General features: G+C 44.0%; 1 protein-coding gene across 2 annotated transcripts in view; it reads left to right on the top strand.

Moving 5' to 3' along the window:
• MID1 (midline 1) overlaps nucleotides 1–18409 on the top strand; it is a 584284-nt gene that overhangs the window by 14368 nt on the left and 551507 nt on the right. For both annotated transcript variants that reach the window (XM_081809192.1, XM_081809187.1), the window contains exons 3-5: nucleotides 807–1030; nucleotides 6879–6997; nucleotides 17002–17116. The gene's annotated coding sequence lies outside the window, so the exon portion shown is untranslated. The remainder of the gene's footprint in view (nucleotides 1–806; nucleotides 1031–6878; nucleotides 6998–17001; nucleotides 17117–18409) is intronic.

Consider the following 18409-nt stretch of genomic DNA (forward strand, 5'->3'; position numbering starts at 1 on the left):
AGGGAGAAGCAGGCTCCCTGCTGAGCAAGGAGCCCAATGTGGGACTTGATCCCAAGCCCCTAGAATCATGACCTGAGCTGAAGGCAGACGATTAACCGACTGAGCCACTCAGGTGTCCCTCCCTTGCTTTTAACAAATTATTGAGGACCTACTATGTGCAAGATATTATGCTCGACACGCACAAGAAGATGTGCTTTGGCACTAATAATGAGGCCCCCAGACCACTAGGATTTGAAAGAGATTTGATGAAGTTTATCCTTCAAAGTGGGGGTAGAGGAGAGGGGTGGCCAGAGGAGGAGAATGTTCTGTCCAGAAAGGAAATAAGATCTGAGTAAAGGAAGCTGAAGGACATGCACTTCCGCTCAGGATTTAGGGATGGCAGGAATGCTTGGTGTGTAGGAGGTTAGCACCGGGTTAGTATTATTTACAGGACTCTGAGCCTGGCCTCTAAACTAAAAGGAGCATGGGGGCGAAGCATAGCAGGTGGTAAGCCAAAAGAATTCACTGTGGTCTGAAAACTATGTTGAAATATGCACTCCATTGTGGGTAGGGAGGCAAGAACCTTCCCTTTTCTGAGCTGAAGGTAAGCTTCTTTAGTCTGGACTTGCTTTCCTCAATTCTAGTTCTTCCTTTTCTAGAAAATGAGGTGAAATAATTTATACCAGCCATAAAAAGCACTGACTGTTTTTAATGCAAATTGTGAGCTTATTATGCTATGAAAATGTTCCTTGGCTGTTTCATATGTTCTCTCCCACAAAATAGTTTGTATTTTTGGAATCCCAAAGAACCCACCTTTTGTTTTTCAGAGAAAATATTCAATGGCTGTAGCTGGATGAGTTCTCATCTCTACTGTATGCAACCAAGCCCAACTAGGTCTCTAGGCCATCTGGATGCCACCCACTGAGAGTCTTTTCAGGACTTAGTGATTTGGTACTGCTTATTTCCACCTTCTCTGAGAATGGAGCCTCAGAGTAGAGACCAGATTGAAAAGTCTGAAAACTCTCTTTTGCTTCTGGAACCATGAAAGCAGGTACTGCATCTTATTCATCTTTTCTCCTTGGCACCTCACACAGTGTCTGGCACCTGCCTAATGTAGAGATGGGTAGATGCGGGTCATCAGGAAAGAGAAACAGAGCCCACAGCACACTACTAAGTGGCTGCAAAATCATCCCTGCACTGAAGACCCACTTGTTCTCCTTTGTTTTCCATAGGATGCCTTTCTCAACCTGTCTAAGTGGGTAGGTGGGAGGATGGGCTGATGGGTGGCTGGATGAATGGATGAGGATTGGATGGGATAATAGGTGGGTGGATGAGTGGGTGATGAATTAAATCTTGTACATCACTCCCTACTGACCATTGAGACTGTTTAGTGTCATTAAACTATCTATGTTTGATGACTCAGGGCACCTCTGTCACCTATTTTGGGGTTTCATCTGCTTGAAGTTTGAAATCACTAAAACTTTTATTCATTTCGTTCTGCCACTTCATGCATAATCTGCTGAAAGTTTTGCCAACCTGACAGTGATATTTCTGTGTACTTTGTGTGGGTTCGATGTTGGCTTTTGCAAAGTCATACATATATGATTTATAAACCTTCACTTTTATTGGTTTGAATATTTTCTCACCTCCTTGGACAATGTTACAAAACATTTTATGGTGGAAAAGTTTACAAAGGGATAGCACAAGTCCCCAAAAGTCATAGTTATTAGTAGCAGTTTAATTGGACCAGAAAAAATGGAAACCCAGGTCTGGATCCTCTAAATAAAAAAAAACTTATTTGAGGTAATCACTTTCATACTGGACTTTGCAGCTATGATAAGTAGGAATTTTTTAAAGGGGCACCCCACTTGGTGAGATCTATCCAATTGCATATTTCTTGTCAATTGCATGAATCTGTGACCCCGTGACCCAGCAACTATTAGTTTGACATTACTAACACACCCCACACAAACTTTTCATGATCTTCAGTGTGAGAATTAAAAAAAAAAAATTTTTTTTTTAAAAGAAAAACAACTTCGGAGGGAAGAATTCGTAAGCCTTTTGAGTAAGAATATCCCTGACAAAAAAAGATTTGCCACTGGGGGGCGATGGAGGTTCAGAAACCGCCCTGCTATTCCCTGAGGCGCCCGAGCACTTTGGCTGGTTTATTTATTCAAAGCTGGAATTTGGACGCGGGAACCACCAAGCTCAGAGAAAATTCCTGGATGAGGAGCACAGTCCTGGGAAAAACCTACTGAAGATGGAATTAGCACCTTGGCGGACCGCCTTTAACACAAAGAGCTTTCCTCCCCTGTGGGTCTTAAGAACTGACTTCAGTTCCCATCAGTCTGAAACAGAGGAAGCCAAGTTAAACTGCGAAGAACTGAGACAGCAAAGAAGTGTGCTTATTTATCAGTACCTGCAAACACACGGAAGCGCGCAGTTCACACGGCGTTAAGGCGTCTCCCAGCCACTTGGCACAGAGTTTTGGCTGGTGTGGGCAGGCCTCAGTCAGGTCCTTTCCTCTGGAGAGGGGGAGGTTATAGAGTTTCTCGCAGGAAACTCTGAGTCATAGCTAACACTTCAGGTGACAGTTGAAGAATCTAGTGATGCAGAGTTTAGACAGGTTCAGAGAGGTATCTTTTGGAAAACAAAGAAGGAAAAACAATGGATCTTCGCCAAAGGGGTAATTTTGCAGCCACTTGGAGGGGGGCGTTGGGCTATATTTCTCCCCCTCATTATGTCGGCCGTGCTTGGGCCCACTGGTAGGCGGGGGGTCCAACCCTGGCACCAGACTGGTTGCCAGAGTGGCCAGCTCACTCTCTCAAGCATTATCAGTATTGTGGGCCCAGCCGTTAAGCCTATGTGGTCTTTTCCCCAGCTCGATACCATCAGTGTCCCAGCATAAGGTTTTTGTCTTGCTTCTACCCCAAGACAGGCCAAAGGACAGGGAGATGTAGAACTCAGGACAGCAAGTCCAGCGTGTACTGTGCGCATCACAGAAGGCATACACATATCCGAGAAATGATGTTACATCCCGTGTCCATTTCTAAGGCCCTCTGACCTGGCAGAGGGATGGCTTAGGACTTCTAAGATTGCAGCTAGGAGGGGGACCCGTGGATCCCAATGCCCAGTGCCCTGTGCCCTCTGGGAGTTGCTGATGCATATTTCTGAGGACAGTCGGAAAATCTGGAAGTATGTTACATTAGTGAGGACCTTTTGGATTTTGAGTGAGAAGTCTGACTTGGATTAGTTAAGCAGACAAAGGAATGCATTTGTTCACATGCCCAGGAAGTCCAGGGGTGGGCAAGACCTCAAGAAGGGCTGGATCTGGGGGGCTCTGCCTCCCTCCCTCAGCACAGCGTCCCTTTGTTTGATGGCCTCTCTCCCAACTTCTTTAACATTCTGGGGACTTGGCTCCTATCGGGTCACATAGTTTCCCTTGCATCAGCTGCTGTGTCTCAGGGTAGAATGGGTGATATGATTTGCAGAGGCCTGGAATGTTGTACCTGGCAGCCCACCTAGGACCACGTGAAGTGGGAACGAGGCCGCTGCTCAGAGGAAATGATGTGGATACACGAAAGCAGCAACAGTCTGCATGCAGATCTTTTTTTTTTTTTTTTAAGGATTTTATTTATTTATTCATGAGAGACAGAGAGAGAGAGGCAGAGGGAGAAGCAGTCTCCCAAGGAGCAGGGAGCCCGATGTGGGACTCGATCCCAGGACCCTGGGATCATGACCTGAGCCGAAGGCAGACGCTTAACCATCTGAGCCACCCAGGCGCCCCCATGCAGATCATTTGTATGCACAGGAAGATCAAGAAGCCAAGTCCTAGTAAGAGATCCTTTAGCCAATAGTAAAAGTAATCCCAGTTGCCATTTTGCTTCCTTAAATTCTACTGTAGGCCTAATGAAAAGGCTCTGGATTCACATTTGAGGAATGTCTCCACTAATTCAAAGATGGATCTAAGAACTGTTTCCTATTGACAAATGCCTCAATAAACAGGAACCCAAGTCGTAATAGATACAATAAGGAAAGCACCCTGAGTTCAGTGTCGGATGCTGAAAAGGGAACATGCTGTCTAATAATGAAAAGGACCAGCAATTGCATTTAGGACTAACAGTCCCGAAATTATCCCTGGAAACCCGTTAAGGTCTACATAATTATTTGCAAGGCTCCCTTAATGCAAGTGATCTGCTTTCTGTGTGAATGCTAATCATACAAAACACATGCCCTGGCACAAAACAAACTGAAAGAAAATAAAATTTCAAGAAACCGACCACCTAAAATAGATCTAAGCAAAAACTAGTAAGGTATGAATGAGGACAGTGGGACATTCGGGCCTGAGTGACAACAGTCTGTGAGGCTGAGAGGGAAAGCCATGGAGCTGGTGGGACCATTTACCCAGGCCACAGGCGATTCCAAGGTCTAGGAGAAAAGCCCTAGGTCCTGTGGTGGGGTGGCCTGGAAAGGGCACCTTTCCGAATGTTCGAGATCTTCTCCAGGCTTGCTGGCTAGGAACGTGGCAGTCACTTCTCCTTGTAGAGCCTCCACTGCCTTATCCTCGAAGTGGCAAGAATGCAACCTAGGGAGTTGTCTTCCGGATAAAGCAAGCAATCCTGTATTGGCCTAAGCCGGGAGTGGGCGCACTTCTGTGAAGGGCTGCAGAGAAACTGGGGCTTTGTGAGCCAGACTCTGTGGCAGCTGCTCAACTGCGCCTCCTAGCAGAAGCCTGGGCAGTTTGTCCATGGTGGGTGTGGCCGTGACCCAGTACAGGTTTATTCACAACATAAAGGTGGCCTTCGGAGTAGGCCTGCTGACCCCCGGTCCAACCAGTTGTCCCTCCCTGCTCGTCCTGTTAACCCTCTTGCCCCTGGTCAGAGAACACCTTTGTGTGGACTCCCTTGTGCCACCCCCCCCAACCAAGTTCATGAGTTGAAGCCTTAACCTGAGATGTGACTGTATTTGGAGATGGGCCTTTAAGGAGGTAATTAAATTCAATGAGGCCCGGGCGCCTAGGTGGATCAGTCGGTTGGGCGACTGCCTTCGGCTCAGGTCATGATCCTGGAGTCCCTGGATCGAGTCCCGCATCGGGCTCCCTGCTCGGCAGGGAGTCTGCTTCTCCCTCTGACCCTCTCCCCTCTCATGTGCTCTCTCTCATTCTCTCTCTCACAAATAAATAAATAAAATCTTTAAAAATATATGTATATATATAAGACACGCGGGGCACCTGGGTGGCTCAGTCGGTTAAGCGACTGCCTTCGGCTCGGGTCATGATCCTGGAGTCCCGGGATCGAGTCCCGCATCGGGCTCCCTGCTCGGCAGGGAGTCTGCTTCTCCCTCTGACCCTCCTCCCTCTCATGCTCTCTGTCTCTCATTCTCTCTGTCTCAAATAAATAAATAAAATCTTAAAAAAAAAAAAATTCAATGAGGCCCTAAGCGTGGGGTGTCAGTCTGACAGGGCTGGTGTCCTTGTAAGACAAAGAGACACCACAGTTCCCTCTGTCCACCAGATGAGGACCCAGCAAGGCAGCACCCCTGGTGGCACTTGGAGCTCAGACTGCCAGGCTTCAGAACTGGGAAAATACGTGTCCGTTGCTTAAGCCAGCCCATCTGCGGTAGTTTGTTATGGGGGCCCCGGGAGACTAATACAGTGACCCATTAATTGTATGAATGCTGTGGCCGCCTTACAGGTCTATCTTCTCTTTCCCTTTCCCTTCTCCCCCTTCTTTCTCCTTTCCTCCCTTCCTTCCTTCCTTTTCAGAAATGTTTATGTCTCTCCAGTGGAACTAAGAACATCTGCCTTGCTTACCTAACCAAATCTGTGTGAGGCTTAAATTAAATAGAAAACATGAGGTACGATATAGGACAGCAGTTACTACGGTATTTCTGTTTAAGCTCTATCACCTATCGTTGCAAATGTAAACTACTACATGGGGCAGCCGATCTGGACCCAAATGTGGGGGCCCCCTTTCCCCCTCCCCCCATGCGAGGTTACTTGGGCAATGGAGTGGTGTTGGTGTTTCTTTGCTTGGACACTTTTATTTTTTGAGTGGTAGGGGAGCTATAAGAAGGCTAGGAGGAGAAGACATATATGAAAAGGATTCTAGTTCTAGTCCTAACAGAGCATTTTCCCTCCACCCTTTGATGGTCAAGTGGTATCATGTCCTTCATTCAGCAAATACAGATAGTTTCTACCCCATGTCAAGTGCTGTGCTGGGTAGATACAGAAGTGACGAATCCGATGAGGCCTCTGCCTTCAAGCTGACATTCTGACGGGGTGCGTGTGTGTGCGCGTGTGCGTGCGTGCCCGCAGGCAGAATGAGAGAGGAGGTCGGGCTCAGAACAGAGAACAATTGAATGAAGAAAATAATGACAGACTGAAGAAAACCAGCTGGGTCCCATGTCAGAAGTTACAGGCGTGGCTCTGCTAGAGACAAAATCTAGTGTCCATGGCCTCTTCATCTCCCCTTTGTTCTTCTCTTCTCCTCTCTTCCCTCAACCCCAGTCTCCAAGAACAGCTCCTAGTTTCTCCCAAAAATGTTGAATCAAGATGACGGTCTTCTTGTTGGGATCATTCCTCATATGATTTACATATACAGGTCACAATAATAGTAACAGCTATTAACGTGTACTTCTGGCCTGGGTGCTACTCTGCTAGGCATTTTTTGGTAATAAACTTTAAGTTTTAGAATAGTTTTATTTTTACAGGAAAGTTGCAGAGATGTACAGAGTTCCCATACACCCCACACTCAGTTTGTCCTATTATGAACATCTTACCTGAGTATGGTACATTTGTCGTAAGCTATAAACCAGTTTTGATACGTTAATATTAACTAACATCCATTCTTTACTTGAATTTCGTTACTTTTTACCCTAATGTCCTTTTTCTGTTCCAGGATCTCTTCCAGGATGCCACAGTACAGTTGATGGTCATATCTCCTCTTGGCTGTGACAGTTACTCAGACTTTCCTTATTTTTGATGACCTTGACAGTTTTTTTGAGGAGTACTGGTCAGGTATGTTGTAGAATGTTCCTCAACTGGGATTTGTCGGGTGCAATGCATTATTTCCTATTCTCATGGCTAACCTTCAGTGTCAGTATAAATTACTCATTTCATCATTACAGATGAAAACACTGAGGCACAGAGAGGTTAAGGAACTTCCCTAACGTTGCACAGCTAGCAAATGACAGAAACAATGATTCAAACTCAAGACTGACATGACTTCATGCCACGCATTTACTTTGCCTCCCCGCCCCTCTCTGCCGAATTCCTGACAACAAAAGAATTCGCTTCAAGGCTGTCTGGGTGATTTCTTTGGTACTTGTTCCTCCCAAATAGTTTTAAACAATTAATATGTTTAATTAAATTAGAGCAATTTCCCCAATCAGTTATTTGCTGAACTGATTATTTGTGTAACTTCAGTGGCTATCTTCTCAGGGCAGTTGATTAATCCAGAAAGAACTTTACGAAGTATTCGAGCGTCTGTGTTTCTCGGAGTGGCTCTCAAACTGTGCTCACCTGGAATGCATGAGTATCACCCGGACTGCTTGTTAAACGTCCGCTTCCCTGGGGTAGGATGACCAACTGTCCCAGTTTGCCCAGAACTGAGCAGTTCCCAGGATGTGGGATTTTCTGGCTAAGACCAAAACCAGGACAGTCCCAGGCAAACCAGGATGGTTGGTCCCCCTACCACAGAGCTACCATGAATTGCTAGGGCCCAGCAACCTGCTTGTAAACAAACTACCCAGGAGATTGTTCTAAACACACACAAGTAGGAGATCCCCTACATCAGATATGGGAATGAATTACTGGAAGAACTGGTGGTGGGTTTCTGGAAACACTGAGTTTCATCTGGGTATGTTTGATTCTGCCTGAAGTCGAGGTAGAAAATTGTCACCCAGTGTTCAGCCCAGATGACATCAGTGGGGATGCTTTTTCACCCTTTAGGTAAGAAATGGGCACTACCTTTCCAACTCCACATTTTTGTTGAGGGATGATGGAGCGCCCAAAAGATATTAGGTCCTTCTGAGGTCATTATTTATCAGTTGGGATCAATGAATCTGTGTTAACCTGGGGCAGTGGTTCTCTACCTTGGCAGATGAATAGAATCACCAGGGAGAGTTTAAAAACCCTAACGCCCAGGCCCACCCCAGACCAATTTCATCAGAATCTCTGGGATTGGGAGCCAGGCACCAGTAATTTGATAGTTGGAGAACCATGGATCTAAAGCAGCCCTGTCCAGTAGAAATAATATGTGAGCTGTATTTTCTAGTAGTCACATTTTAAAAAGTAAAAGCAGCACATGAATTTAAAGAATATATTAAATTTAACACAGCGTATCTGAAATTTTATCTTTTTAACCTATAATCATTATAAAAATGATTAATCACACATTTTATGTACAGTTTTTCCTCCTAAGTCTTTGAAATCTGTGTGCAGTTTATTCTTTATGGTACTTCTCAGTTCAGATGCTGAGTTTTCATCAGAACTACTTGATCTGTATTTAGATTCACATATGCCCGAGTTGTTCCAAACGTGTTTAACTTAAAAGTAGTTCAATCACTGAATCAGGTATAATTTTCCAAATTTTAATTTTAACTAAAATGAAAAATGCTGTTTCTCAGTCTCACTAATCACATTTCAATTACTGGATAGACACGGGCGACTGATAGCTTTGAAGATAGTTATCACGGTTCTAGGGCAGTGTTTCTCAGACTTTAATTTGGGCATACAAATCGCCGGCAGTTAGTCTGGTTAAAAGCTAGGTTCTGATTCAGCAGATCTGGGGTGAAGCCTGAGATTCTGCATTTTGAACAAGCTCCCAGGTGATGCTGATGCTGCTGATCCAGCGACCACATTTTGAGTGGCAACGGACTAGAATAATCTTGAATGAGGGCTACCTCAACTCTGATTTCTCTACTTGCTTGGTGGTATTCTCTCATTTTAAAGGCTGGCAAATGTGCATACAATCGTGTGAATGTATATAAAATACGTGTGTACATACGTACATGCAAATGTATGTGTATGTGGCTGAATATGCTGAGCTTGTGTTCACCTCTGAACTTGTGTAGACACCTAAGTAAGCTCTGTAAATATAGAAAACGCTTCATTACTACATGTGTTCTTTGCCTTCTTCACTTTTTTAAATTCAGCTTGCTCTTCTTTGGTCACTGGAACTGAACAACAGCTGAATGTTTAACCTTGATTTAAGTCCCTATATGTATTTGTTTGCTTTTTTTTTTTTTTTTAACTGAGTGCAGTTGGTTCCTGCATTGTATTTCAGTGTTTGAAGGTATTTAAAAAGTATTTGATGACCCAGCCTCTCTGTGGTTTTGTGTATAATGCAGAGTAACCTCCAGTTCCATCTGGTTCCCTTGTACTTGTGTGTAGAAATATTATGCCCCAGTATGTGTGTTTCTCTCTATAGATGGTTTCTCATTCTTCTTTAGACATCAGTATGGAAAGGTTGTGAATTACTTCTAAAGTGTTGTTCCAACATTTACCTGCCCTCCCCCCCCAGTCCAAACAACAAAAGCTAAAATTGATTGAGTTCTCTTTTTCAAGATTTATAATCTGAGAAAATTATTTGAACATAAATAGCAACCAAAATCATAGTGAAGTTGGAGAAATTGGTCATACTTGTCCCTTTATTATCCTTTAGTTTCTTTTAAGGGACAAGTTTTCCATGGGAAAACACCATTATTTTTGGCAGTTATTGGAATCAGACAAAGGACAAGATGAAAGACATAGCTATTACAGACTTTGGGGAAAAAAACAGGGAATAACCCTTCCTTCACTAAAATGGAAGGAAATAAAATGAGGGATAACAATTAGGTATATCAAAGCAGGATGGAGGGTAAAAATATTATTTTTTACTCTAAACCCAATTTTCGTTTTATTTTCTGTTACTGGCCGTGTGTGGTGGAAAAATTATATATTTTTATGAGATAGAATACTTATTCTGTGTACAGTTATAGATCCCAGTGGTTATAAGATTTGGCGTCATCCACGAAAATGGCTACTAATTCAAAAGCTTAGTTCATTGGGCTGCATTCTGGAGGATTCAAAAATCTCCAGGGAAATCAAGCTAGAGCTCAGTGTCTTAATTTTATTTCTTTTGACTTGTCTACATGGGTGTCTCTGAGTGAAGTTTGGATATATTACATTTTTTATTTCCTGTGGATCATGCTGCATTTAATTATAGCTAATAATAATAGCTAACATTCATTAACTGCTTAATATGTGTCAGGGCCTTATTAATTACTTTATTTGCTTTATTTTATTTAATTCTCATAGCAATTTCATAAGATAGGTACTCTCAAAAGTATAATTTTTAAAGAACTAAAAACAATCTCGTACAAATACAGAATGAACACCTGTCAAGAATTTATTCAACTCATTGATGATCAGAACCATAAATGGATTAAGCTGATTCCAAGAGCATTATGAGGAACTTGGTACTTATAGGCATTTTGAGGGAAAAAAAAGCATTGCAATAAGACTTCTAGGATAGATTCAAAACTGATTACTGTCCTACAGGGCAATAAAACCACGACCTTTGGGGTTATCTTTTCTATTGGACAGAAGTCTATGAATTAGCATGTAACTTCAGAGCATCTGAACTCTAAACGAGTAAAAAAAAGAAAGAAAGTCAAACACAAGTGCATTTCCTAGGTAACGAAGTAAGTCTTAGGCAGGTTAGTGCCCCAGGAAGATTTTGAAAGGTCATGTCACAGCCCATTTCACCTCATTTAAAGTTTGGGAATAATTTTCTTAACAAAATTATACTTATCCTCATTTTACCAATGGGGATGCTTAGAGATGTTAAATAATATGATAAAGGAATCACAGTAGGAGCAGAATGAGACTGGAGCCCATGTCCTTCTGACACTGAAACCTACTCCCTTATACTAGTTTAAATCCATTTGACCTGTTTTATAAAATTCTCTCTCTCTCTTTCTGTGTGTGTGTGTGTGTGTGTGTGTACGTGTACGTGTACATGTACATGTGGCAGGAAAGAGGATTTGGAAACTGGCATTCTAACCTGGATATTTGGGGGGCTTTTACTGGCAAAGCTTATTCAGATGATACTAACATTTTGACCAGTTTTCCTTTTTTAAAAAAAGAAAAATCTCACCCCTTGCCATTAAAACATCATCATTAAAGGAGGAGTCTAATCTGTTGGTTTCTTAGGAATGGGGGGTAGGGCTTGCACTGAACCATCACATACGTTATCCTTGCCCTTGACCACCAGCACACATTTGAGAACTAGCTGGCTATGGGGGTTAGACTTTGAAGTTCTGAAACGGGCTTTTCCTTGGTACGAAGCAAAATGTGTTCATGCAGAGTCTAAATCCATGAACCCCGGTCTGTAATCAACGCAGCTACCCAGCTTTGATCCAAGAGAGTTAATACATGCCTCGTAGGTGTAATTTGAGTGAAGACAGTCTAAAATCTATTGGATTTCAGAGGGAGGGCAAGAGAGAGAACGAGAGATTACATTAATTGAAGGCAAAGTTGAATTTTGTACCCATCAGGAGAACCAGGGGCCAGACTGAAAGGTTAAAATGTGGGGATGGAAGGTGGGGGGAGTGTGTGGATATGGGAATTTGGCAGTATGGGCAGACACCGCTCCCCTCCTCGGCACTCTCACCTCTAATCTGTTTGCCTCCCTTGAGCCAGGCAGCTGCCAAGAGGGGGTGACTAGAGCAGGTGAGGCCTTGGGCTCTGCTGAGGCGCTTGGGAGTTGGGAAGACCTGGGCTGGACTACTGCACAAAGGGGTCACCTGATGATGACCAGAGGGTGGCAGATCCCAGCTCGGTGTTCAAGATGGATGACGATCCCACCTGAGTGTGCTGGATGTCCGTGATCCCCACTAACAGTAGAAAGTGAAAGGTCTAAAAACTAGCAGTGGTCGTGCGGCCAGTTGTAGAAATGAAGATGGCAATCAGCATATTTTCTTCCTGTTGTGCTATAGATGTGTCTGTACATAAAGTTTGGTCTTCTTCCCTCTGCCTGTTATGTAGTATAAGGAGCGAGTTCAACCTATAACTCAACCCTTAACACTGCAGAAGAGTAACGAGCCATTGTGACTGAACTAGAAGACAATGACCGTCAACCATTCATGGATGAAATAACAAATCGGACTCTGTAGCTCCACTTTGGGGGAAAGCCCGAGGGAGTTTGGGATGTATGGGGGATAGTTGATTCAAGTAGGATGGAAGCATTATGTTGTTTACTTATTTGGAAGTTAAAAATGGGTGAAAGGAGAGTGTTGGGATGCTGCACTGAGAAAGGGGTGGTGGAATGTGCTGGACTATCCGTTGTCACGGAGACATCAGTACCACCCCTTCGGAGATGTCTTCTGAATTCCTGAAGAGAAGTGGGGCACTGCGTCTCTTATGGTCCCTGTCCCCGTACTGTCCCGCGTTAGGATTGCTGCGGTGGTAACGTCCGCTGTTTTTCAGGTGAAAGAGAAGTAGAAGCTGGTATGCTCAGGGGTGCTTGCAGCTGGATGTCGGGTAGGTAGGAGGCTCACCGTGGCTTTGCAGGGGGAGATTCAGTCTGTACCAGCAAAGCAACTGGTTCTCAGACAGTTGATGCAAGGTTTCTCAGACGTTCTCACAAATCGGAGATTTCCGTAGAGCTTGGGATAAGCTTGCTATGCCAAGCTGAGATATATTCAGTGTCTGCTTCCCAGGCCTTCACTAGTGACTTTCTGGACCCGACTGTCCCAGTGTATTCCGACATTGACGTAAGCCCTAATTAATACATTAAGTCTTTTATTCCTGGAATGTTTAGAATGACTTGATTTTGTTGACGGAATCTAAGCTTGTGCCAATAGTTGGGTAAAAGATGTGCATCTCAATGCATTTAAGGAAAATGCTATTGGCAGGCAAACACCATAAGATCCACACAGGAATCAGAGGTACTGCTAAGCGCATTTTAAAATAGAATTAAGAAGCACTATAATTTTCAATTTGACCTTGAGATCTGCAGCTTTCCTTAGGTTTCAGGCTGTTGGAGAGCCATCTACATATTTCAGGGGTCGGCAAACTGTGGGCTGTGAGTCAAATCCAGCCGGTCACCTGCTTTCATAAATACAGTTTGACGGGAATACAGCTACACTCATTGGCTTACATACTGCCGATGGCCGCTTTCGGCACAGTGGCAGCGTTGAACGTTTGCAAGAGAGACCGTGCGGCACACAAGGCCAAGAACATTTGCTGTTTGACTTTTTTTTTTTTTTAGAAGATTTTATTTATTTATTTGACAGAGACCCAGTGAGAGAGGGAACACAAGCAGGGGGAGTGGGAGAGGGAGAAGCCGGCTTCCCGCCGAGCAGGGAGCCCGATGCGGGGCTCGATCCCAGGACCCTGGGATCATGACCTGAGCCGAAGGCAGAGATTTAACGACTGAGCCACCCAGGCACCCCTGCTGTTTGGCTTTTTACAGCAAAACTTTGCTGACCCCTGTATTATCCTAATTCCTACTTCCTTCGAAAAGGAAAGCCTTTTTTTTCTCTGTCATCATCAACTTGGCTCACTCAGTGGGATTAGACTAAAATATTAAGGCTTTGGCAGAGCAATTTGGGATGCCTGAAAGAACCTTTTAGCTGTCTGAAAGTACCCACTTACCAACACTTCTAACTTGGCATAGCAACATGTCATTTTTAATTAGCTGAATTCCTCCTTAATCATTTTGGCTACCTTTGCGGTGTCTTGCTCCCTGCATTGCTCAAGGTAGACAAGTCTGCTGTTCCCATGCTTGTGCAATTCCCACAAGTCCAGTCCCCACGTGGGCTTTTCTGAGGAACGGCTCCGTTCTGTAATTGGACTTGGGAGTGTTGCAAATACAGGAGGTGCTCACTTCTGTCCTCATCTTCAAATACTAGAAAGAAAGGTTTAGATATAATTGTGGAGCCTTTTGCATCCTAAATTCAACATTTTAGAAGCGATTGAAGAGTGATTTGATACATTACTGGAAATGTAGAAGAATAGTGATTAAAATGCTTTAGAAGGAAAACCGTCATCAGTGAGTCTGTTTGAACTCTTATTTTTTTTGTCACTTGGCTATGCTAATCTTCTCTCTTCATTAGTAACAAAATGGAGCTTGTCCTCTCCTCTAAACAGTTGCAATTGAAAAAGAAACTCTGGGAAGGTATAGTTTAGGACATGTAATAGCCAGGTTAAGACATTCAGAGAGGGTTCTTTAGCTTTTGGTTATGATATTGCATCTGCTATAATCCAGTGAGTCTGCAAATACAGAAGATAATGACTCCATTGATAAATATTATCCATCCCTGTGCTTGTGTCGTTCATTAAGTCCAGCCCCTGTTCATTTAATTCATTAAAAAAATATGTGCGTATATATGTGTGTGTATGTATGTACTTGGATCCTACTGTACGCCGGGCCCTGCTTTTGTTTTGGGCATATGAGGACAGGAGGTAAATAATGAGAGAAAGGAAAGTTCTGGAAACCTCTCTTTCACTCATCTTATTTTGGAGAAGTGGTGGAGTTATACAAACCCTGTATTTGTGGCTATGAAGCGAGGGGCTCTAGTGTGCCTCCGGCAGGCAGCCTCCTCCACACTTACTCCTGGCTTGTGTCCTCTTGCTGTGTTAGCTCTACTCACAGAGTAACCAAAAAAAAAAAAAAAAAAACAACATAGGAGGATCATTTTAAATGGATGTTTTTGTAAAGAGTCAACTATAAAGTTTGTATTGGACCGGAGTTAATATGGAGCAGCAGGGAGCCTCTTGCACTCCCCCTTCCAACTCCATAGTCTGATATTTATTCTTCTTGACAGGAAGATAGACTGCCAACTTTGTTTTTAATTATTTGAATAAAATTACATACATCATTCTCCCTCTTCTTTTGCCTCCCTCGGAAATCCCATCTTCTGTGTAGCTGATGCTGATGAAATTGCTGGTTTTGGCATTAGTGCTTCTGTCAGCCAAGTGAGATGAACTGAGTTAATATCCACACCCTGAAATGAAGCCAGGAACATTTACCCCCGGGTTCTCCCTCTCTACCTCCCCTCCGCTCTTCACCTGCCACCCTGCAGACATACCGCACGTTTCTGCGCATCTAACCTGGCACCTGAATAAACATTTTCAAAGTATTTTCTAATTCCCCCTTCCCCCATCATCCTCTTTTCATCTTTTTTTCTTTTCTTTTCTTCTCTCTTCTTTTCTTTTCCTTTCCTTTCCTTTCTTTTCTTTTCTCTTTGCTTTTCTTTTCTCCCTTTCTTTCTTTCTTTCACAAAATGGTTGGGCTCTCCTGTTTTGTATTCTAGTATAAACGTGGAACAAATGTGTAGCTCATCATAATGGACATCTGTTACATGAATAGTGGCGAGCTCGTATCTCCCAGATTAATCACTGTTTCTATTCATTTGGAATTAGCAACCTGTGACTTCAAGTAACTCCCTGATGAAACAGAACACACATTCTTTTCACAGATGTATAGAAATAGGAATAAATCTACAGTTTGGCAAGCGCTCCAGATGCAGAACACAGTGCATGCTTATAATAAGAAAATATAATAACTGTCTTAGACTAATACATGGTAACTCTGACAAAGAGGAATTTATATAGTCAAAACTTCTTGAAAACAGCCTCACCTGCGTAAGTGTTTTCTAAACTCCAGCCCTGAGGGCCTGTCGTTTCCTGACAAAGTTTTCTCCTGTTATTTGTCCTCCTTGGAGACTCGAAATTCTTCATCACTTAGAAGCAAGATAGAAATTTGGAGGCTATGAAGCATAACAGAATTATCGTCTGTAGGAGCCAGGGTCTTACTGGCTGCCCTTCTTTGTCAAGGTATGTTTTCAGAAAGAGTGCGTTTCTGTGTGCTAGGACTGGGGATCCAAGACATCTGTCATATACGGACCATTTGAGTAGAAGTCCGCAGAAGCTAATGATTCACAGTTGTATCCCACTGTACGTTTACGCAGAATATTGCCCTCAAACCTGAATAAGGAGTGTACAGCATGAGGTAGTTGTTGAATTCATTTGTGGTATGAATAATGCCAGCTTTTACAATGAGGCCATTCATTCATTTAGCAATGGCTTCTTGATCCTCTTTTATCAGAACCTACTGGTCCGATCGTGGGGCTGCTCTAATTTGGGGTACGAACACAAGAACTTTTTTTCTTACAAAAAAATCGTCTAATGAAGGAGCCAGGTGTGTGTACGCATCGGGCCAATACTGTGATAGAGCCTTTGATAGGCATCTGAGCAGCAGAATCGTCAGTCTCTCTTCAGTGGGCTGTAGGCAGCAAGAAGAAATTCAGAAAAGACTCTGGTGTCTTGGCAGAGTCTTGAAAGATAGTACTTTATCTGGGGCCTTGGGGAGAGTATTAGACATAGGGTGGGGACAGAGTGGGACTGTTACTGATTGTCTTCCTTAGGTTGCATTCTCCTTCTGTTCTGCTTCCAGAAACAAACTTAAAGTATAAGAGATATTACTAGGAAAATTATATAGCAGGGTCAGGGTTTGAGAGGAAGAGATAAGGGACAGTTTAGGCCACTTATAGTCATTATAATCTGATGGTGGGAGAAACATCAAGTAGTCCATCTCTGGATTCCTTTAATTGACTATGCTGAGGGTAGACAACGTAATAAGAAAATTGTAGATCAGAAATGGTCAAATATTGGGGTGCCTGGCTGGCCCAGTTGGCAGAGCATGTGACTCTTGATCTCGAGGGTTCTAAGTTTGAGCCCCACGTTGGGTGTAGAGATTACTTAAAAATAAAATCTTGAAAAAAATTTTTTTAAATGGTCAAATACTGGTAATTCTGTAAGGTTCAGTCTAATAGGTATAACATATATGTACGTGGCACAAAAACCCCAAAGCACAAAAAACAGTGAAAAGCATGTCTCAGTGCTTTCCTTCTCCCCTGCTCATCCATTTCCCTCCACAGAGAAGACCACTGCTAGAGTTCTTCCAAAAGATATTCTTGCCATGTTCAAGCATTTCCATAATGTAACATGTTGTTAAAATGGGGCTCTTCTAGGGTCAGTTTTGGCTGAGGAATGAAGACAATGGCCACCACATTCCAAGATACCACCAGGACAGTAATTCTCAGTTGACTGTGGAAAACCTGAAGGGAAGAGTCACTGACATGGAAGGTAAGAGTTAAGAGGAGTTTGTGTGTGTGTATGTGTGTGTGTGTGTGTGTCATGGGGGGGGCTTCTTAGAGGAAGTGGCATCGAAAGTCCCACCACTCCTTACCCTCCAGAATGAGGGCAGGCGCCTCCTACTCCTAGCCCCTGGCCTACTGAGGGGAGCATCTATGGGACCAAGCTGAGCCCTGTAGGGTTTGTTCCTTGCATCTGAGGAGCCCAGAGGGCTGGTGCCTGACTCATCTGATGAGGCCTGAGTGGCCTATGATCAGAGGGAGGAGGCTTTATCTGGAAGGAAACTGCCCTCCCTCCGGAGTTGCATGGATTCAGGAGACCATATGTGGAGTTTGTGTTGGGAATATTGGTCCATGGTTGTTCTAACAGGGATCTTGTAGCAGGGTGTTGCAAGTTGGTTTCTCCTGGAAGCATACCATGAGAAAGAGTTTGGTGTGCACTTGTCTAAAAGGGATCAACACCTGGAAGGGGAGAAGAAGGAAACCAAATTGGGTAGAGGGAGAAGTTGGGCTGTAATGCAGGCCAAGTCAGCCTTGGCCATCTCCATGGATAGCTCTGGCATATAATGATCCCATGTGGGGCCAAATAGCACGGATTTTATACCTTTACTTTGATCAGCTATCACTGGGTGTAGGCCACCCTTAGAAGGATGTGACCTTGACTTTGACAGCCCTCTGCCGCTCACTTGCCTCCAGCAGAAGGCTGGCTCTCTACCTGCAGCCCTCCCATCAGCTAGGGCAACCAGCCCTTCCTGGAAGGGGGACCTGGACAACACATCTCAGTGCCCATCGCACGAGCCAGTGTACCTCAGCATTAAGGGGCAAGTGTGCATATTGCTAGTGGCAGGAGCCAAGAGGGGACTGGGAACAGTGAGTCAGAGGAAAGGCCTAGGATAGTTAAGCCTTGGGAGAAAAAGACACCAGTGTTGAAGTTTCTGTGGTTTATTTTGTTGCTTAGAGATGGGTGCTTGATTCTCCTTTGAGAATGATTGCTCTTCAGTTGTGGGGAAGAAAAATGACCAAAGCAGACCTTTTGGTTTTGCCAAAGAGAAGCTATAACTCTAAGCTATCCGCATAATTCTTCATTGTCGGCCAGAGTCGTACCGTCCCAGGAGGGGGAGCGCAGGGCTGGTGATGAAGGATAAACTACTATTTCCTCTCTCTAGGTCCCAGGAGAGTTTGGGGGTGGGGGAGACAATGGTCAAAACCCCTCCCAGGGTGACTGGGTAGTGGGAGGCGGGCTCTACTCTGCAACAGTGGGGGGTGGGGCTCAGCGTCCCTGGGG

This window comes from Leptonychotes weddellii, chromosome X (genome assembly GCF_054177405.1).
Source record: "Leptonychotes weddellii isolate Sample4059 chromosome X, ASM5417740v2, whole genome shotgun sequence".
NCBI classification, from domain to species: Eukaryota; Metazoa; Chordata; class Mammalia; order Carnivora; family Phocidae; genus Leptonychotes; species Leptonychotes weddellii.